This window comes from Schistocerca nitens, chromosome 9 (assembly GCF_023898315.1).
Source record: "Schistocerca nitens isolate TAMUIC-IGC-003100 chromosome 9, iqSchNite1.1, whole genome shotgun sequence".
Classification (NCBI taxonomy): Eukaryota; Metazoa; Arthropoda; class Insecta; order Orthoptera; family Acrididae; genus Schistocerca; species Schistocerca nitens.
Genome location: NC_064622.1, coordinates 878,265 through 897,112, shown reverse-complemented (window position 1 = coordinate 897,112; position 18,848 = coordinate 878,265). Strand labels below are relative to the sequence as shown.

At 42.4% G+C, this 18,848-nt stretch overlaps 1 protein-coding gene across 2 annotated transcripts in view; it reads right to left on the bottom strand.

Moving 5' to 3' along the window:
* Positions 1-18,848, bottom strand: part of LOC126203589 (odorant-binding protein 59a) — a 259,433-nt gene that overhangs the window by 116,591 nt on the left and 123,994 nt on the right. The gene's annotated exons all lie outside the window — the stretch shown is intronic.

Here is an 18,848-nt window from a genome sequence, read left to right as displayed (position 1 = left end):
GAGAAATATATCAGGAACATAAACTGTCAAATATTTCTGTGATTTTAATCAGAGAAGAGGAAATAAAAGACATTTTATTGGAAAACACATATACTCTGACAGCTGCATTATCTGCGATTGAACCTATGTGATCATCAGGCATCTTGATCTCTCAGGTTTGCTTGGTGTGCATAAAAATGGAAACAGTATTTGGCTGAATACTTAAAAGCTCACCATTAATCATATTTACTACCCCCACAAGGAAAGTAACTTCGAAAAATTGTGGGTAACTGAAGAAATTATGCATTTTATCAATGAAAGCATTAGCAGGTCTTTACTGAAAGTATTTCTATGGAGTGTAGCCATGTATGGAAATGAAATATGGACAATAAACAGTTAAGACAATAATAGAATAGAAGCTTTTGAAATGTGGTGCGACAAAAGGATCCTGAAAGTTAGATGGATGGATCACATAACTAATTACTAAGTAGGTACTGACCACAACTGGGGAGAAAAGGAATTTGTGGCACAACTTCACTAGAAAATCAGTTGGTAGGCCATGTTCTGAGACATCAAGGGATCACCAATTTAGTATTGGAGGAAAGTGTGGAGGGTAAAACTCATAGAGGGAGAGCAAGAGATAAATATACTAAGCAGATTCAGAAGGATGTAAGTTGCAGTAGTTACTAGGAGGTGAAGAAAGTGGCACAGGATAGAGTAGTGCAGAGAGCTGCATCAAACCACTCTTTGGACTGAAGACCATAACAGCAACATCATCAGTAAAAGAAGAAAGTACAAAAATGTTCAGGGAATTTCAGAATACAGAAATACAAGTCACTTAGGAATGAAATAAATAGGAAGTGCAGGGAAGCTAAGATGAAATGGCTGAATGAAAAATGTGAAGAAATAAAAAAAGAGACGATTGTCAGAATGGCTGCCATAGCATACAGAAAAGTCAAAACAGCATATGGTGAAATTGAAAGCAAGGGTGGTAACATTAAGACTGCAATGGGACTTCCACTGTTAAATGCAGAGCAGAGAGTGGATACGTGGAAAGAGTGCATTGAAGACCTCTATGAGTGAGAGGACTTGTCTAATGATGTGATAGATGAAGAAACAGAAGTCCATATAGAAGAGATAGAGGGTCCAGTGGATTAAAAGGGCACAAGTGGTACATAATATTCCATCAGGATTTCTAAACTTTTGAGGGAAGTGGCAACGAAATGACTGTTCACATTGGTATGTAGAATGTATGAGTCTGATGTTGTACCATCTGAAAATATCATCCACACAATTCCAAAGACTGCAAGAATTAGTACACAGCCAGCTTAACAACTCATGTATTCTGACAAGAATAATATACAGAAGAATGCAGGAAGAAACTTGAGGATAAGTTAGATTATGATAAGTTTTGCCTTAAGAAAGGTAAAGACACCAGAGAGGCTATGCTGATATTGCAGCTGATAATGGACACAAGACTAAAGAAAAACAAGACACATTCACAGTATTTGTTGACTTAGAAAAACATTTGACAATGTCAAGTGGTACAAGGTATTCGAAATTTTGAGAAAAATAAGGGTAAGCTATAGGGAAAGACAAATAACATGGAATATGCACAATAGCCAAGAGGGAACAATAGGGCTGCAAGACCGAGAACCAACTGCTTGGATTAAAAAGGGTGTAAGACAGGGATGTGGTCATTCTCCCCCACCATTCAATCTATACAATGAAGAAGCAGTGATTGAAATAAATGAAAGATTCAAGAGTGGGATTGAAATTTGGGGTGGAAGAATATCAATGATAAGATTCATTGATGACATTGGTATCCTCACAGAAAGGAACAAGGATCATGGGATCTCTCAATTGAATGGTCCAATGAGTAAAAGACGTGTATTGAGAGTAAACTGTATAAAGACTAAAGTAATGAGAAGTAGTAGAAATGAGAACAGATTAATATCAGAATTGGTGATCATGAAGTAGATGATGTTAAAGAATTCTGTTACCTAGGAAGCAAAATAACCCATGATGTATGGTACAAGGAGGACATAAAAAACAGACTAGCTATAACAAAAAAAGGGCATTCTTGGCCAAGTGAACTCTACTAGTATTAAGCACAGGACTTACTTTGAGGAAAAAAATTCTAAGAATGTATGTTTGAGCACAGTTAGTGAAACATGGTCTATGGGTAAACCTAAAGAGAAGAGAATCAAAACATATGAGATGTGTGCAACAAAATAATGCTGACAATTAGGTGGAGTGATTAGATAAGGGATGAAGAGCTCCTCCATAGAATTGCTGAGGAAAAGAATGACACTGATAAGAAGGGACAGGATGATAGGACATTTCTTTAGACATTAAGGAATAACCTCTATGGGAACGGGATACAATTATTAGTCGAATGCAATAACCATCCCCATTAAATTCCACCTAGAGATATATTTTGTAGTTAGTCATAAATCTGTACACAGCGTGAGATACAGAACAGAACTAAAAACTAACATGGAGGCTTGGCAGAGCAATAAGAATCCAAAGATGGTGTTAATCATGGTCGATACGACCTATCAACGCCACACAGACACCCCCTCCCCCCCCTCCCCCTCATCCCCAACCCCCACCCCCGGCAGTACGGAGTACCACCTGTGAGTGGAGGTCATGTGGGCCTTGGTGTCGGTAGTAGTCATGCGAGATGGCAGGCGCACGCCAGGATTTCCATCTCAGTCGAGATGGAGTGCAGAGGCGGAGTGCTTGGTGGCAAGTCCACTACGTAGTGTCAACCAGCGGTGGCGGACGATGCATCGGCCGGCCCAAGAGAAGGCATGTGGAATGGCCTGCAGTGTGGTGCAGGCGTGCCCACCCCAAATGCAGATCGAGCCACCCGAGGAGATGAACACATGAATTTCTGATGGGTCGCACTTGCGCAGGAGGGACAGGCTATACATTACACTGACATTTAACTGCCCTTTGATGAGAGAGGCCACGGTGTCCGTTAGGAGCTTGAACACATGGTCATCGAAGGTGACAATCAACACATCATCCATATGGTGTGGTGGCATGTTGCAGCACAGGTTGAATGTGGGAGAGCGAATCTCTGCAATCGGTGAAATGACGGCAAAACCTGCATATGGGGTGGATGGCGACACGCCTGGAAAACCTGCGAATGGCGACTACAAATCATGGGTTGGAGAAAACAGCACCATGGGATGGGACAAAGTATTTTCAGTCGCCATGGCGGAAAAGTCATCAGAAGGGTCCAACTGAGACAGCAGAGGGGCATCGGAGTCCATGAAAGCAGGTTTGAGCCTGTGCAATGAAACAGTTTGAGGACTATCTCTAACTATAATGTCGAACATTGTCTCGCCCCACCAGAGTACTTTAAAGGGGCCGAGGTAGAGTGTTTGCAGGGTTGTCTAATGGTATCATCCCTGAGCATAACATGGGATAAAGTGTTGAGTGCAATTGGCACGTAAGTGTCCAGTGGGGAATGGCTGACAGGCGAGTGTAGCTGTGCATGTTTGAAGTGAGTGCGCAGGTGACTAATGAAATCTGGGGAGGGGAGAAAATCCTCAGGTGCTTGAGGAAAGATAAGTTTCACTTGTAAGACTGGGTCCTCCCCGAAAATGAATTCAGAGATGGTCCCCTGTAAGTCTGGTTTAAAGGTCGAATGGAGACTGAGTAACACCCATGGAAGCACCTCGTACCAGGGGCAGTCATGGTACCTGAGGACAGTTTTGAGGGTGCGGTGCCACCATTCAACTAAGCCATTGCTTTGTGAAGACTGTTGGCCACGGTTTCAGTGGTGATGTTGGGTAAAGGAACAACTTGCACCCAGTGAGACACGCACTCGATTGTGGAGAGAATGTATCTGTGGCCCTCTGGACTGATAAAGTCGATATGTACATGATGAAATCTTCCTTGCGGAATGTCAAACTTGCCTAGTGGAGGGGAGATGTGGTGGCTATATTTGTTGCGTTTACAGGATACACAGCTGCTTGCCTAGGTCTGACAGTCCTGTTTAACATTTTTCCAAATGAAACACTCAGATACGAGCCATGTGTTGGTGCGGATGCCAGGATGAGTGAGGTTATGCAAGTCATCGAAGGTTTGCTGGCACAATGTGGGTAGGAGCAACGGCCGCAGGGTGCCAGTAGAAGAATCACATCACACCTCGTCAAAAAAGACGGGAAACTTGGCTTTGGTAAACACATGAGATTTTTCAGGATCTGTGAGGAGAGCATGAGATTCCTTGTCAGAGGTCTGGAGCGTGGCCAGGTTGGATAAATCAATGATGCATGAGACAGTATAGATCCGCGAGGAAAAATCAGCGGGGATGTTTCCTATGCCTTTGATGTAGAGAATGTCTGTTGTGATTTGAGAGTCTAAATTAAAGTGGCAGAAATGCCGAGGGGGTGGGCCCTCGGAAGGGTTACAGAAAGCATCCACCAGTGGTTTGTGATCAGTAAGGATGAAGAAAGAAGGACCCTTGACGTCAGGGCAAAAGTGTTTGACAGCTTCACAGACTGCCAGAAGCTCCCTATCAAAAAATGAATATTTCTTCTGAGCTGTAGACACTTTTTTAGAGAAGAAATGAAGGAGAGGAACCGGTTCGCCTTTGCGTTGCTGTAGTACTGCCCCCACCGCGATGTCGCTGGCGTCCGTAGTGGTGGACAACTCAGCCGACGGGTCAGGATGAGCGAGTGTCACGGCGTGAGCTAAGGAAGTTTTTAGAGCCTTGAAGACCTCCAGCATAGGTTTAGTCCAGCGAACTGGTTTAAGGCCTGAAGTGTTTGCCCGACAGTGAGTCTGTGAGCGGGGCCTGCACAGTGGTGGCAGAAGGCAGATGCTGACGGCAGTAATTTATTGTACCCAAGAAATGTCAGAGGTTTTTGTAAGTAGCCAGAGGCAGCAGTGATGTTATGGCCTGCACGCGGGATTTGGGAGGCTGTATTCCGTCTGTGGAGACAGTGTAACCCAAAAATGTGACAGAAGACTGGCGCAATTGGAATTTGTCCTTGTTGCCCTCAACGCCATTGGAGTTCAGGGTCTGGAGGATCTTGGATAAATGATTTTCGTGTCCCTCAGCCGAGTTGCTGAAAATGAGTATGTCATCCAGATATGCAAAGCAAAGAACTGTCGTAAGATTGAGTCGATGAAACGTTGCCATGTTGGTGCCACATTTTTCAGGCTGAACGGCATGAAGTTGTATTGGAACAAACTGAGCAGCATGATAATAGCTGTCTTTGGAATGTCTTCTGGTGCTACAGGAATCTGGTGATAGGCACGTTTACAGTCAAACAGTCAATAACACTGAAGATTGTGGTGCCCGATAACATACGAGTAAAATTGTTTATGTTTGGCACTGGGTAGTTGTCCATGACACTATGAGCGATTAAACATCTGTAGTCACTGCACATTCGGAAAGAACCATCTTGTTTGGTGGCGAGGTGAATCGGTGAAGACCAGTTGCTGCCCAACAGTTGCAGGATACCTGCCTCCAAAAGTTCGTTAATTTGCTGCTGGGCCGCGTGTAACTTAATGGGGTTGAGGTGTCTAATCTTGTGTGTAATAGGAGGGCCAGCAGTGGTAACTATCTTGTGTGCTGTTCCGTCAGTGATGGAAGAAAATGAGAACTGCACACGAGACTGAGCAACATCCTGACGTGAAGTTTTTGGACGAGTGGGGGCGCAATGAGGTGTAACCATTAGCGTGAGTGGAAAAAGGCAGCACGAAATCACACGCCTATTATGTGAGCGCAGCGTGTGCTTGTTTGGAGAGGTCAGCTGTGCGCGCAGTGCCGAGAGGGTCAGGACGCTCAGCGACTGTCTGTTGTCAGCCTGGCCTTGGGTAACCAGTGCAGATGAGAGAGGCATTGGCACCATGTGGAGAACAGCGATGGCAGCCAAGTCAGGTGGCTGGTGCGCGAGAGAGGGGGAATGTTTACCAACACGCGGAGCGGCTGCCTGCACTGTGGGCGTGGCCACATTGTGCATGCGACTGTCATTAGTAGCACTGTTTGAAACACGTGGCACTGAACATGGCGAGCTTGTTGGGGGCGTGGTGTCTACCGGACGCGAATCGTCACATGCAGCTAATGTTTTTGGAGTAACCTGCTGAGTGTCTGAGCTGGTGTCTGCTGGAGAAACACGATTATGTGGCAGCACTGTGGACTGCAGTTGCAGCAGAGAGGTACGAGCTGCGAGAAGCTCGTTGTAAGTGTGTGATATTCATTGTTTTGGCTCATCATTTTCCCAGTGGAGTTGTGCCACCAAATTGTATTCTGACAGTAGGTTAGTGACGCAGGTCACAATGTTGCCTCCGAGGGTCGAGCACTTGCGTACTAACTCGCATGTCGCAAGAGAAGCAGAACGTGGAACATAAGTGCAGGAGCGCAGTATCTGAGTGTTAGTGGGATGGTGTAGCACTGAACTCTGAACCACGTTCAGAAAGAGTTTGTAATGTGACAAAAAATCCGTACCGAGAATTGGTTCATTGATGTCAACAATGTAGAAAGTCCATGGAAAACACAGAAAAGGAGATAGGTGCACCGTAACTTTGACAGAGCCTGAGGTTTGTAACGTTGATGTGTTGATAGCTCGTAGAAGTGACCTCGTCAGTGAAAAGGCTGGAGGAACCAATGATGGGGGTATGATAGACACGTCAGTGCCTGTGTCAATTAGGAAGACGAGCCGTGACGAAATGTTGGTCGTGAATAAACGACCGCTCGGCCAGGTGGACGAGTAGATGGAGTGCAATGTGTGAGGGTGCCTGTGAGGTTCCCTGCAGGACTCGGTGCATTCCAGATCCTGTGGTTGGTGTTTGGGTGCTGGCAAGGTAATCGACACTTCTTGGCATCATCGCCGAAAATCTTGTGGTACCAACAATACGGATGAGCCGGATGTGGTGATGGCGGAGACTGCGGCAGTGTAGGAGGCTTGTCCTCATTGATTTGTTTTGGGACATATACTGGCACATATGGTGCATGGCCGATTCTTGAGTGCTCAGACAGAGGAGAGAGCAAGAGGATACTGCCAGGTGGTGTAGATGGCACGGAGGTGGAGAGAGCTCTACCTCTGCCCACAGATGGCCGGTAAACAGGAGCAATTGTGCCAACCAGTGGTGAGTGGTGTGATGGTTGGTGTTGTTGTAGCAGTGCATACAGCTGGTCTGCGATGCAAAGATAAGAGGCGATTGACTTGAAGGAGTGTGGTAGCAAGGCGATCTGTAGGTCGGTAGGTAACTTGGCGGACCATACCACCCACAGAGTAACGTCCGGCATCGTATGTTCACTCACAAGTAATCAAAGGTGGCGCTAGAGCTGTGATAGATTTTAGTCACCCGAGTGCTCCTTGTACAAGATCTCGATGATTGATTCTTGTGGTGAACAGGCGAATTGGACCAATATTGTTTTCTTTGTGAACTCATACTTTGGTGGAGATGGTGGCGAGAGGAGTAGATCACAAATTAAGTCCGAGAGATCGTGGAGGTGCGTGACGAGACATAGGAATTTAGAGTAAACATCGGACACATTATGTAACTTGAACAGATGCTCCACAAGTGCAAACCATGATATGGGGTTGTCCTCATATAAAGGGGGCAGCTTCGGCAGACAGTCAGGCAGGGGTGGGGGAGGTAGAGGCGACTGCAGCCTGGCACCATAGGCATAGGTGTGGTACTGGCTAGCACGTCCGTAGCAACGGCGGGTTCTATTGTCCTTGACGTGTCACAAAAACACGACGCTGTTGGCACAGTCTGTACTATGGGAACAACCGGTTGCGCAACACGTGTGGTGACACCGTAAACTGGATGGGAGGTTAGAGGTACAGATTTGAAATTTTCTACCTCGGAAATGATGTGGAAGGCTGGCGCAGCAGACACAGGCAGAACTGTGAGAGAGGCGAGTGGCTGAACAGTCGGAATTGGGGCCTCCCGTGCATATGTGTGTGTGTGTGGGGGGGGGGGGGGGGGGGGGCATTGGTAATTCATGCGACAACAGTGTGAGAGTGTTAGTTTTCTGTGCACATCAGGAACACACCTCACGCAGTCGGACTATAAATTAACTGTGAAACTTGCTGAAGATCACATTGTTGCAGTGAAACATTCCTGGAAGGTGAAGCACCGTAAGATGTTGTGGGGCGGCGGGAGGAATAATTGTTGATTGTTTAAATGTAGAATGTAGAAACATTTCCCGGCCGATGCACTATATGTGGGGTGGCGGGTGGAATAATATGTTGTTTATATAATGTAGAAACGATTCCTGGCCATCGCACCAATTGTGGGGCGGCTGGTGGAAATTAATGTTATTTTAATAATTTTGTAGAAACACTTCATTTCCCGACTCGATGCACCATATGTGGGGTGGCAGGTGGAATAATATGTTGTTTATGTCACTGTTATTTATGCTGTCTTTTGCCATTCTCCACACTGGCTCTCTAACTACAATATTGGCAACCAGAAAGTGATTAGCAAAACGTGAAGCCTGTAACTAGAATTCCTAGTGCCCACTTCATCTGAGAAATATACTTATAGCTACAGCTTATAGCTCTGAGGAATTAGGAGATTGTCTGGGATTCATAATCAAAAATGATCGTGAAAAAAAACTTCGTTATATTCTGAAAGTGACAGATGAAAAAAAAAGAATCCACACAATCGAACTACCAAAGCAGTTCAGAGTCTAATGTGCTGATGCAACTATAACTGTCCAAATTAAATGTTTAAATGAATGCTCGCCATAATTTGATGATATTGTTCATCAAACGCCACGCTAAAATAATGGTAGAATGTCTGTCCCATGACGGCACGTGAAAATACGACATACGCAAACTGAAAATAGATAATTAAAGTCATCCCAGAACTAATACTTCACTTGAAAATGATTTCATGGTTGCGCGTAACCCGAGTAACTTAATACGACATCCGAGGCCGTTTATAGCAATGATACCGACGCGACGCGACGCGACGCAACTTCCGACACAGACGGTGTGCTATTCAGTGTCTGGAGAGAACTGGGGCCTTTTTTCCTCGTGCAGCGTTCTTATATATAAAGCCGCGGTGTGGACGGCTAAGGGAACGCCTGATCAAATCGGCTCTCCCGACTAGCTGCTGGGCTAGTAATGCACCACTTTAAGTCATTGAATAAATCATAGCTCCTTTTGCTGATGGTCGATGAAGCTCTCAATTTAAATGTGCATTCAGCACACAGGTAAGTAATCAGAATAAAAGGCTGATGTGGCTAAGTCAATTATTTTGGGCGAGAGAATTAATTTAATTACATTACACGCAGTAGACGAGCTCTGAACTTGCCATTCGGAGATACGCTATCGCTATAGTTATATAGTCAATCAATTGAAACTTCTCACATCTTTATGACTATAGCGGATCTCCATTCTGCTTAAATATAAACATCCTAGCCTTATTTATTAGCCTACTTAATCTATCTTGCTTCCTTAATTTTTAAGACAAAAACCAGAAAATATTGAACTTCAACTAAAATCTTAATTTGTGAGATCCAAAGTACTGTTTCTATTAAATTGTTATGAAAAAGGAATCTAAATATACATTTTTAAGTCTCTAGCTCTTTTCTGTTGCGCCAATGATTTTTACATAAAAACGTCCAAATTTCGAAAATGGTTAAAGTTATCGATCTGATATTCAACACATCTAAAAACAAAGATGATGTGACTTACCGAACGAAAGCGCTGGCAGGTCGATAGACACACAAACAAACACAAACACACACACAAAATTCAAGCTTTCGCAACAAACTGTTGCCTCATCAGGAAAGAGGGGAAGGAGAGGGAAAGACGGAAGGATGTGGGTTTTAAGGGAGAGGGCAAGGAGTCATTCCAATCCCGGGAGTGGAAAGACTTACCTTAGGGGGAAAAAAGGACAGGTATACACTCGCACATACACACATATCCATCCACACATATACAGACACAAGCAGACATATTTAAAGACAAAGAATTTGGGCAGAGTTGTCAGTCGAGGCGGAAGTGAAGAGGCAAAGATGATGTTGAATGACAGGTGAGGTATGAGTGGCGGCAACTTGAAATTAGCGGAGATTGAGGCCTGGTGGGTAACGGGAAGAGAGGATATATTGAAGAGCAAGTTCCCATCTCCGGAGTTTGGATAGGTTGGTGTTGGTGGGAAGTATCCAGATAACCCGGACGGTGTAACACTGTGCCAAGATGTGCTGGCCATGCACCAAGGCATGTTTAGCCACAGGGTGATCCTCATTACCAACAAACACTGTCTGCCTGTGTCCATTCATGCGAATGGACAGTTTGTTGCTGGTCATTCCCACATAGAATGCATCACAGTGTAGGCAGGTCGGTTGGTAAATCACGTGGGTACTTTCACATGTGGCTCTGCCTTTGATTGTGTACACCTTCCGGGTTACAGGACTGGAGTAGGTGGTGGTGGGAGGGTGCATGGGACAGGTTTTACACCGGGGGGCGGTTACAAGGATAGGAGCCAGAGGGTAGGGAAGGTGGTTTGGGGATTTCATAGGGATGAACTAACAGGTTACGAAGGTTAGGTGGATGGCGGAAAGACACTCTTGGTGGAGTGGGGAGGATTTCATGTAGGATGGATCTCATTTCAGGGCAGGATTTGAGGAAGTCGTATCCCTGCTGGAGAGCCACATTCAGAGTCTGGTCCAGTCCCAGAAAGTATCCTGTCACAAGTGGGGCACTTTTGTGGTTCTTCTGTGGGGGATTCTGGGTTCGAGGGGATGAGGAAGTGGCTCTGGTTATTTGCTTCTGTACCAGGTCGGGAGGGTAGTTGCGAGATGCGAAAGCTGTTGTCAGGTTGTTGGTGTAATGGTTCAGGGATTCCGGACTGGAGCAGATTCGTTTGCTACGAAGACCTAGGCTGTAGGGAAGGGACCGTTTGATGTGGAATGGGTGGCAGCTGTCATAATGCAGGTACTGTTGCTTGTTGGTGGGTTTGATGTGGACGGACGTGTGAAGCTGTCCTTTTTTCCCCCTAAGGTAAGTCTTTCCGCTCCCGGGATTGGAATGACTCCTTACCCTCTCCCTTAAAACCCACATCCTTCCGTCTTTCCCTCTCCTTCCCCTCTTTCCTGATGAGGCAACAGTTTGTTGTGAAAGCTTGAATTTTGTGTGTGTTTGTGTTTGTTTGTGTGTCTATCGACCTGCCAGCGCTTTCGTTCGGTAAGTCACATCATCTTTGTTTTTAGATATATTTTTCCCATGTGGAATGTTTCCCTCTATTATATTGATATTCAACACATATTGATTTAGTATTACTCCTGACATGCTAGAACCGTTTCAGGTTATTTACTTGATTTTTAAAGTATTGCGCAACATTTATGACATCAGAGCTAGTTACAGCAGACTGGCTGGCACACAATGGAAAGACTGATGTGAATTTACTACGGCGTGAGTAGGCTGCTTCCCTACATCACCCTGTACTTAAATGTTTTGTTTTTGAACGTTCATGAATTAAAAAAAGAATTAATTACAAAAGGGAAGCAAGAGTACAGCTTAACTTCCTATGAAAAATTTAAAATTGAATTGTAAACACACAGAAATATTAAAAGATGATTACCTAATTTAATTATTTAAATGGCTGGCATGTTCACTGCCTCTTAAGCAACATATCATTCAAAATTTAAGCAAAATCAATGAAACTCTTTGGCATACATATTGCCTTAGACAAACACACACATAAAGATATGTAAAATAATGAAAATCTTAAATCCATTAAATACATTTTTACAAACACAAATTCAAAGAAAATAACACAGTTATTCATGATACATAAACAGATGATTATATCTTAGCAGTCTTTTCTAAACCTGAAAGAAAATTTCACAAATCATTTTTACACATGTGGTTGTAGCCGCTTTGGCTGGTGTTCTACACTTCCATTCACAAGGGTAGAGGAGGGGAAGTTGCTATGGTGTGTGTCCTTCACGTTCACTCTAAATTACATGGGGAAAGGGGAGGGGTCACTGTGAGTTGTGTCCAAGTTACTCCACGCTTTCACGCAGCTACCAGGCTGCCACTATCTGGTTTGTCCTGTAGAACAAACAAAAAGAGTGCCTCAGACTCTGTTCTCTTATTATCTAAGGGTGGGTCACAATGAAATGTGGATATATACATTTTATCCTTCAATATTTTGCTGGAACAAAGTTAACAGAACTTTTTCAATTTACAGTTACTTAATCGTCATAAAATCGGTAAACAAATGGCTCAAAACGCCGTTAGTCACGTACTAGAGAAAATTTATGCTCAAGGCATACAATCATAAATCATATTTAATCTCAATTTATCATTTCTAGGCCGGAACACTCAACCAATGCTCGGTACATTCCTGACACAATTGTATTTCATTTACTTAACTGACTCATCTTTGATTACCTTATTCTTAGAGATAGTATGAGTATATTTGATTAGTAGTTGTCTTCTCAGCTTCTTTGTACATGTGAGTAACTTGTGGTAATAGTACAGTTCTGAGTGTTCAAAACACACTACGTTTAGTTGACTACTGACTTCACTTATTGGTCCTCTGCTGTTGTGTCAGTTCCACATCTGCAATTATGTACTTACTTCATCGAAGTGTATTTATGCTGAGCTATAAATAATGTTTCACATCTGCCATTATGTACTTACTTACTTTGCTAGTGAGTAATACTCACTCCATTAAAATTTAAAGCACAGGATAGCACATTTATTTCGTATCTATAGTGTATTGCGGCTGATCAGTTTGCTCACGTGGCACTCCATTTCCACTCGATCGGACGCTGAAACCTCAGGTAGTCTCTCTCGACCTACCACTGAAGTGCATCAAGTAATTATGGACGAGCGTAATGCTAAATTAACCTATAGGACACCATGAGCTGCTCTGTCTCATCTAACATAAGGGTACCTATGGTCACATTCACGCCTCCAACTCATAACCTCAATACGTGTAGGTGTGTCCTGTCACACACTACACCAAAATAACAACCAGCTCCAACCTTATAAATATTTCAAAGACGTGTCCTTCACGTCTCAACCACAAACACTGTTCAATTCTATAACACTGCCATTCCTTGCTACACAAGGTGAGTTCATTTTTACAACTTATCTGCATATTTTTCATAACACTAAGCAATCTCTTTTACTATTAATTAGTTAGCTCTGCAGCATACAATAGATTTCACTGCCACTTCAGATCCTGCTTGTACACGAATTTGTATATCTTTTAAAATATTATTGTGGGACCATTTCCAATAAAACAACACTTTGTACGTATAATATTACCAGGGTTATATACATACTTGTTACTCAAATACATTTGTATCTTAATTACATCATACTTCTCTGTTGTTTATCACTATTAGGTTAGTCACATTAGGATTTTTTTTTTTTTTTTTTTTTTTTTCACTAATCTTTAGATAGAATGGTTACAGACCCATGACGGAAAATTTTTGTATTGCAAAGAAGGGGTCGAAATTTTGGTGGATAGGAAAGATGAAGAATGAGTGAGACCTGAAATGGAAAGAAGATCTCACACAGCTGGGACTGCACAGCTGCCACACTGTGTAGAGGTTATAGAACAACCTCCTCCCTACAGAATTCATTACTTTATTACTGGCTTGATAACCATAACGGAAAATTTTAGTATTTGAGAGTAAGAGCAGAAATTTTGGTGGATATGAAAGATGAAGAATGAGTGAGACATGAAAAGGAAAGAAGATCTCACACAGCTGGGACTGCACAGCTGCCACACTGTGTAGAGGTTACAGAACAACCTCCTCCCTGCAGCATTCATTAGTTTATTATTGGTTTGATAACCATAATGGAAAATTTTAGTATTACAGAGTAAGAGCCGAAATTTTGTTGGATAGTAAAGATGAAGAATGAGTGAGACCTGAAAAGGAAAGAAGATCTCGCACAGCTGGGACTGCACAGCTGCCACACTGTGTAGAGGTTACAGAACAACCTCCTCCCTGCAGCATTCATTAGTTTATTATTGGTTTGATAACCATAACAGAAAATTTTAGTATTACAGAGTAAGAGCCGAAATTTTGTTGGATAGTAAAGATGAAGAATGAGTGAGACCTGAAAAGGAAAGAAGATCTCACACAGCTGGGACTGCACAGCTGCCACACTGTGTAGAGGTTACAGAACAACCTCCTCCCTACAGCATTCATTCATAACCTTTGACCACGCCATGTCGATCTGAAAATACTTTATGATGCCTTTTTAAAACCTGTCCCAGTTCTTCCTTCTGATTAGCTGAAATTTTATTGATTTCCTGCAATTTAGCTTCTATTTTGTCCAAAACAATTGCTTCTTTTTCTTCTATGTTTAGCTTACTTTTACTAAGGTTGACACCTTCATCCCAATATCTCCTATTTTTCAGAACTCGTATAGGCAGCTCCCAAGTTGCATCATTAGTTACTACATGTTTATCACTAAAAGGTACTGTAATTACTCCGGTTATTGGCAAGACCATTTTTAACTGGCTTCTTTCAAAGTCAACAACACTCTGATATTTCGACAAGAAATCTATGCCAATTAAAACCTCAATACTGAGATTGTTTACAATTAAGCAGGGATGATAAATTAAATTACCATTAATGTTAAAGGGCAGTAAAGCTTCTTGCTTTACCGTTTTTGACACCTTGCCAGTAGCACCAATTATTCTTAGTCCTGATACCCTCATTACTGTAAGCTTGTCTTTACCAGGTAACGCATCAAAGTAGGACTGAGATATCGCACTCACCTCACTTCCACTGTCTAAGAGACAACGTACATTGATACCCAACATATTCACTATTATTATAGGGTGGCTTATTATAGTTTGTACAGGTGGTTCCTCAAACTCATCCAATAGTTCCTTTTGGATTTGTCTCCAACTAAAGTGATCAACATCTGTCTTCATTACATTTAGGTCAAAGTGTGTAGGAGTTTCCTGAACTATATTTTCAGCTGCCTTTTCCAGTCAATCTACTAATTTCAAATCGAAACACCGCACGACTTCATTACATTTAGTTTGCTGAACATGACCCAAATTACTGTAGTCTGAGCGATTCTGCGCCTCCATACCGGGCATAACACTAGTTACAGCTAAACCACTTTTACTATTATCGTCGGGTTCCTTCTCAAGTGACAACTGGTCACAGCTACTCAGTTCATCAACCCCCAACAGGCTACCCTCTACATTCTCACTTACCTCCTGTCCTAAATCTATTAGTACAGTATCAACATCCTGCACAGGCACTTTAGTGAAGAGCACATCATCCTCATCGTAAATATAAGCATGAATTTCTTCTGCTTCTTCACCTGACAATTCAGTATTTTGTAGCTCTTCCCTATCATTACACTGCTGCGTCTTCTCTTTCTCTTCCCAGTTAGAAAGCGTCTCTAAAACGGTATCTATCAAATACTGTGAGTGATCTAATATTTCTGTTGCATTCTTAGATGCTACTGACCCTTCATCCACATGTTCAGTTTGAGTATTCTGATCTGTCTTACTAATTATTGTAATTACTGGCTTAGGAAAAATAACCGCCTGGTGAGCGCCAGTGTCCTCATAGACGGGAACTAGTTTTCCTGCCCCGGCCTACTACTGTTTCCTTTGTTTCCATTATAGTTAACTGGCACAGCATTGCTTTCCGCACTGTTGTTTACCTGCATAATTTTGTTTGGAACAAAATTACTATCATTTGGATGCCATTGTTGGTTCTGATAATTATTTCTCCAATTCCTACCTTTCTTAGGATGGCGAACACCTACTGTTCTGATGTTTACATTGCCATTCTGCTCGTTCTTAAAATTACTACTAGTGTTATTAGCATTTCTGTTATTACATGCTTGCTCCTCATTGGCAGCAACATGTTCTACACGTTCCATTATTTCTCCAATTCCTACCTTTCTTAGGATGGCGAACATCTACTGTTCTGATGTTTACATTGCCATTCTGCTCGTTCTTAAAATTACTACTAGTGTTATTAGCATTTCTGTTATTACATGCTTGCTTCTCATTGGCAGCAACACGTTCTACACGTTCCAAATACTCAATGAAATGATCCATATTGTCTCTAGGGGCAGATATAGTTCTAGTTTGCCAATACCATGGTAGTTTGGCTTCAAGACCTAGTATTATCATTTCAGGTTTTAGCTTTTCGTCCAACTGTGACAAACGTGAGATCCATGACCTGGCAAACTCTTTAATAGATTCCTTGCCTTCATTGAAGCGTTTTCCACTCCAAAATTCTCTCAACACTTCATTTTGCTTATTACTAGACCAATACTCATTAATGAATGCTGTTTTAAACTCCGCTAATGTTTTACACTTCAACATAACATCTGCTGACCAACGTATGGCGTCACCTGCTAAATGACTTCTAATAAATGAGATTTTCTCTCGTTCAGACCAAGTTGGTGGAATCACATCTTCAAAATCGTTCCAGAAATCTAGCGGGTGGATATTTTTATCTGGATCGAACCGCAAGAACTGCCGACACCCGATAAAAGCGGCGTTTGCAGCTACAACTTGTTGTATACTACCATTACCAGAAGTTACTGAAGCTACTTTACTCTCAATGTTAGCAATGTTAGTACTAATATTTTCTACTTTCATTTCAACATTATCTACTCTTTGCACAATATGAGTAGTATCAGTTTTGATTGCGTCTACTTCTGCTTGACATATATTTACTTTTATATTAACATCTTTAAACCTATCCGAGCACAGTTCAGATTCCGCCTCGATCTTTTCTGTTAACTTGTGCTCCAGCTTTGCATCTTCCATTTGGAAGTCGTTGCGAACCTCAGCAACTTCGGATTTTACTGTTTTATACATTTCAGAAAATTGTTGAGCAACCTTTTTCTTAATATCCTCATGGTTGTAATCAATTTTATAATTCAAACTGTCCAGATCCTCTTTCAACTTATTGCAACCAGCCTTGACGGTATTGTCCATTTCCTCCAATCGATTATTAAAATTAATTTGGCTGGCCACAATCTCATACTTTAATTCAGCATTATTGGATTCTAATTTATTGTCCATTGCCTCAAACTGTTTGTTAAAATTTGTTTGGCTGGCCACAATTTCAGACTTTAATTCAGCTGTCATTTTTGCATTACTGGCAGCTATTGCTTGTAATATTACATTTAAATCCATAGCCTCAGTATCTTTGGGTTGCTCACTATCTGGCTTTTTACCACACTCAGGTGACAAAAAACTAGCTCCAACACCAGAATCATCAAAGCTAAATGAAACTTCTGATTGATTAGTCATATCTAACTTATCCTTCTTAAGCTCTACCATCTCTGATGACTGTTTCGTTTTTAACTCATCAGATAAACTATCATCCAATAAATTAACAATTTCTAATTTCTGCTTTACTACAGGGGTCTCTATTATTGAATCATTGCCCCTTTTTACACTACTGTCAGGAGACAATACTTCATATTTCACTTTAATATTACTGTTTTCATGCATATTTACACTTGAACCGTTGTCTGGATTTACAGTTCCCTCAACAGACATAGGTTCCGATTTAAGTTTAACCTCAGTTTCTTCCGGCAGTTCCTTTTCCGACAGTCTTTTAGTGCAGGTTAGTAAAATTTTTAACAGCTTTTCACTTAACTTAGTTCCTTCTGCACGACGTATGGCGTTGCCTGCGCGGCGTACCAGGATTAGTGATGCGACGCGTTGGACTGCAGACAGCACTCCGACGGCTGCTGTGTGTTTACGTGGCCTGCAACTGCAGGCGCGGCTCCAGTGGCTCAGGCGGACGACTGCGGTGAGGCGAAACTGGCTTATCGCGATGCCGGCAGCGCCGCTAGACTCAGTGCCAGCTCCTTCAATCCAGATGCGTTGTTAATCCAATTGCGGTGTCCACACGCACACGTAACACTTTCACTGTTCTATTACCCAGTTGCGTGTCGCATCTCACTCCCGAATCCGAATATTTAAAAATCACTTTCACTTTACTCAGTTTGTTTCCCGGCCAATGCACCATATGTGGGGCGGCGGGTGGAATAATTGTTGATTGTTTAAATGTAGAACGTAGAAACATTTCCCGGCCGATGCACTATATGTGGGGCGGCGGGTGGAATAATATGTTGTTTATATAATGTAGAAACATTTCGCGGCCATCGCACCAATTGTGGGGTGGCTGGTGGAAATTAATGTTATTTTAACAATTTTGTAGAAACACTTCATTTCCCGACTCGATGCACCATATGTGGGGCGGCGGGTGGAATAATACAGACGCGACGCGAGGCGACTCCCGACACAGATGGTGTGCTATTCAGCGTCTGGAGAGAACTGGGGCCTTTTTTCCTCGTGCAGCGTTCTTATATATAAAGCCGCAGTGTGGACGGCTAAGGGAACGCCTGATCAAATCGGCTCTCCCGACTAGCCACTGGGCTAGTAATGCACCACTTTAAGTCATTGAATAAATCATAGCTCCTTTTGCTGATGGCCGATGAAGCTCTCAATTTAAATGTGCATTCAGCACACAGGTAAGTAATCATAATAAAAGGCTGATGTGGCTCAGTCAATTATTTTGGGTGAGAGAATTAATTTAATTACACTACACGCAGTAGACGAGCTCTGAACTTGCCCTTTGGAGATATGCTATCGCTATAGTTATATAGTCATTGAATTGAAACTTCTCACATCTTTATGATTATAGCGGATCTCCATTCTACTTAAATATAAACATCCTAGCCTTACTATCTTGCTTCCTTAATTTTTAAGACAAAAACCAGAAAATATTGAATTTCAACTAAAATCTTAATTTGTGAGATCCAAAGTACTGTTTCTATTAAATTATTATGAAAAAGGAATCTAAATATAAATTTTTAAGTCTCTAGCTCTTTTCTGTTGCGCCAATGATTTTT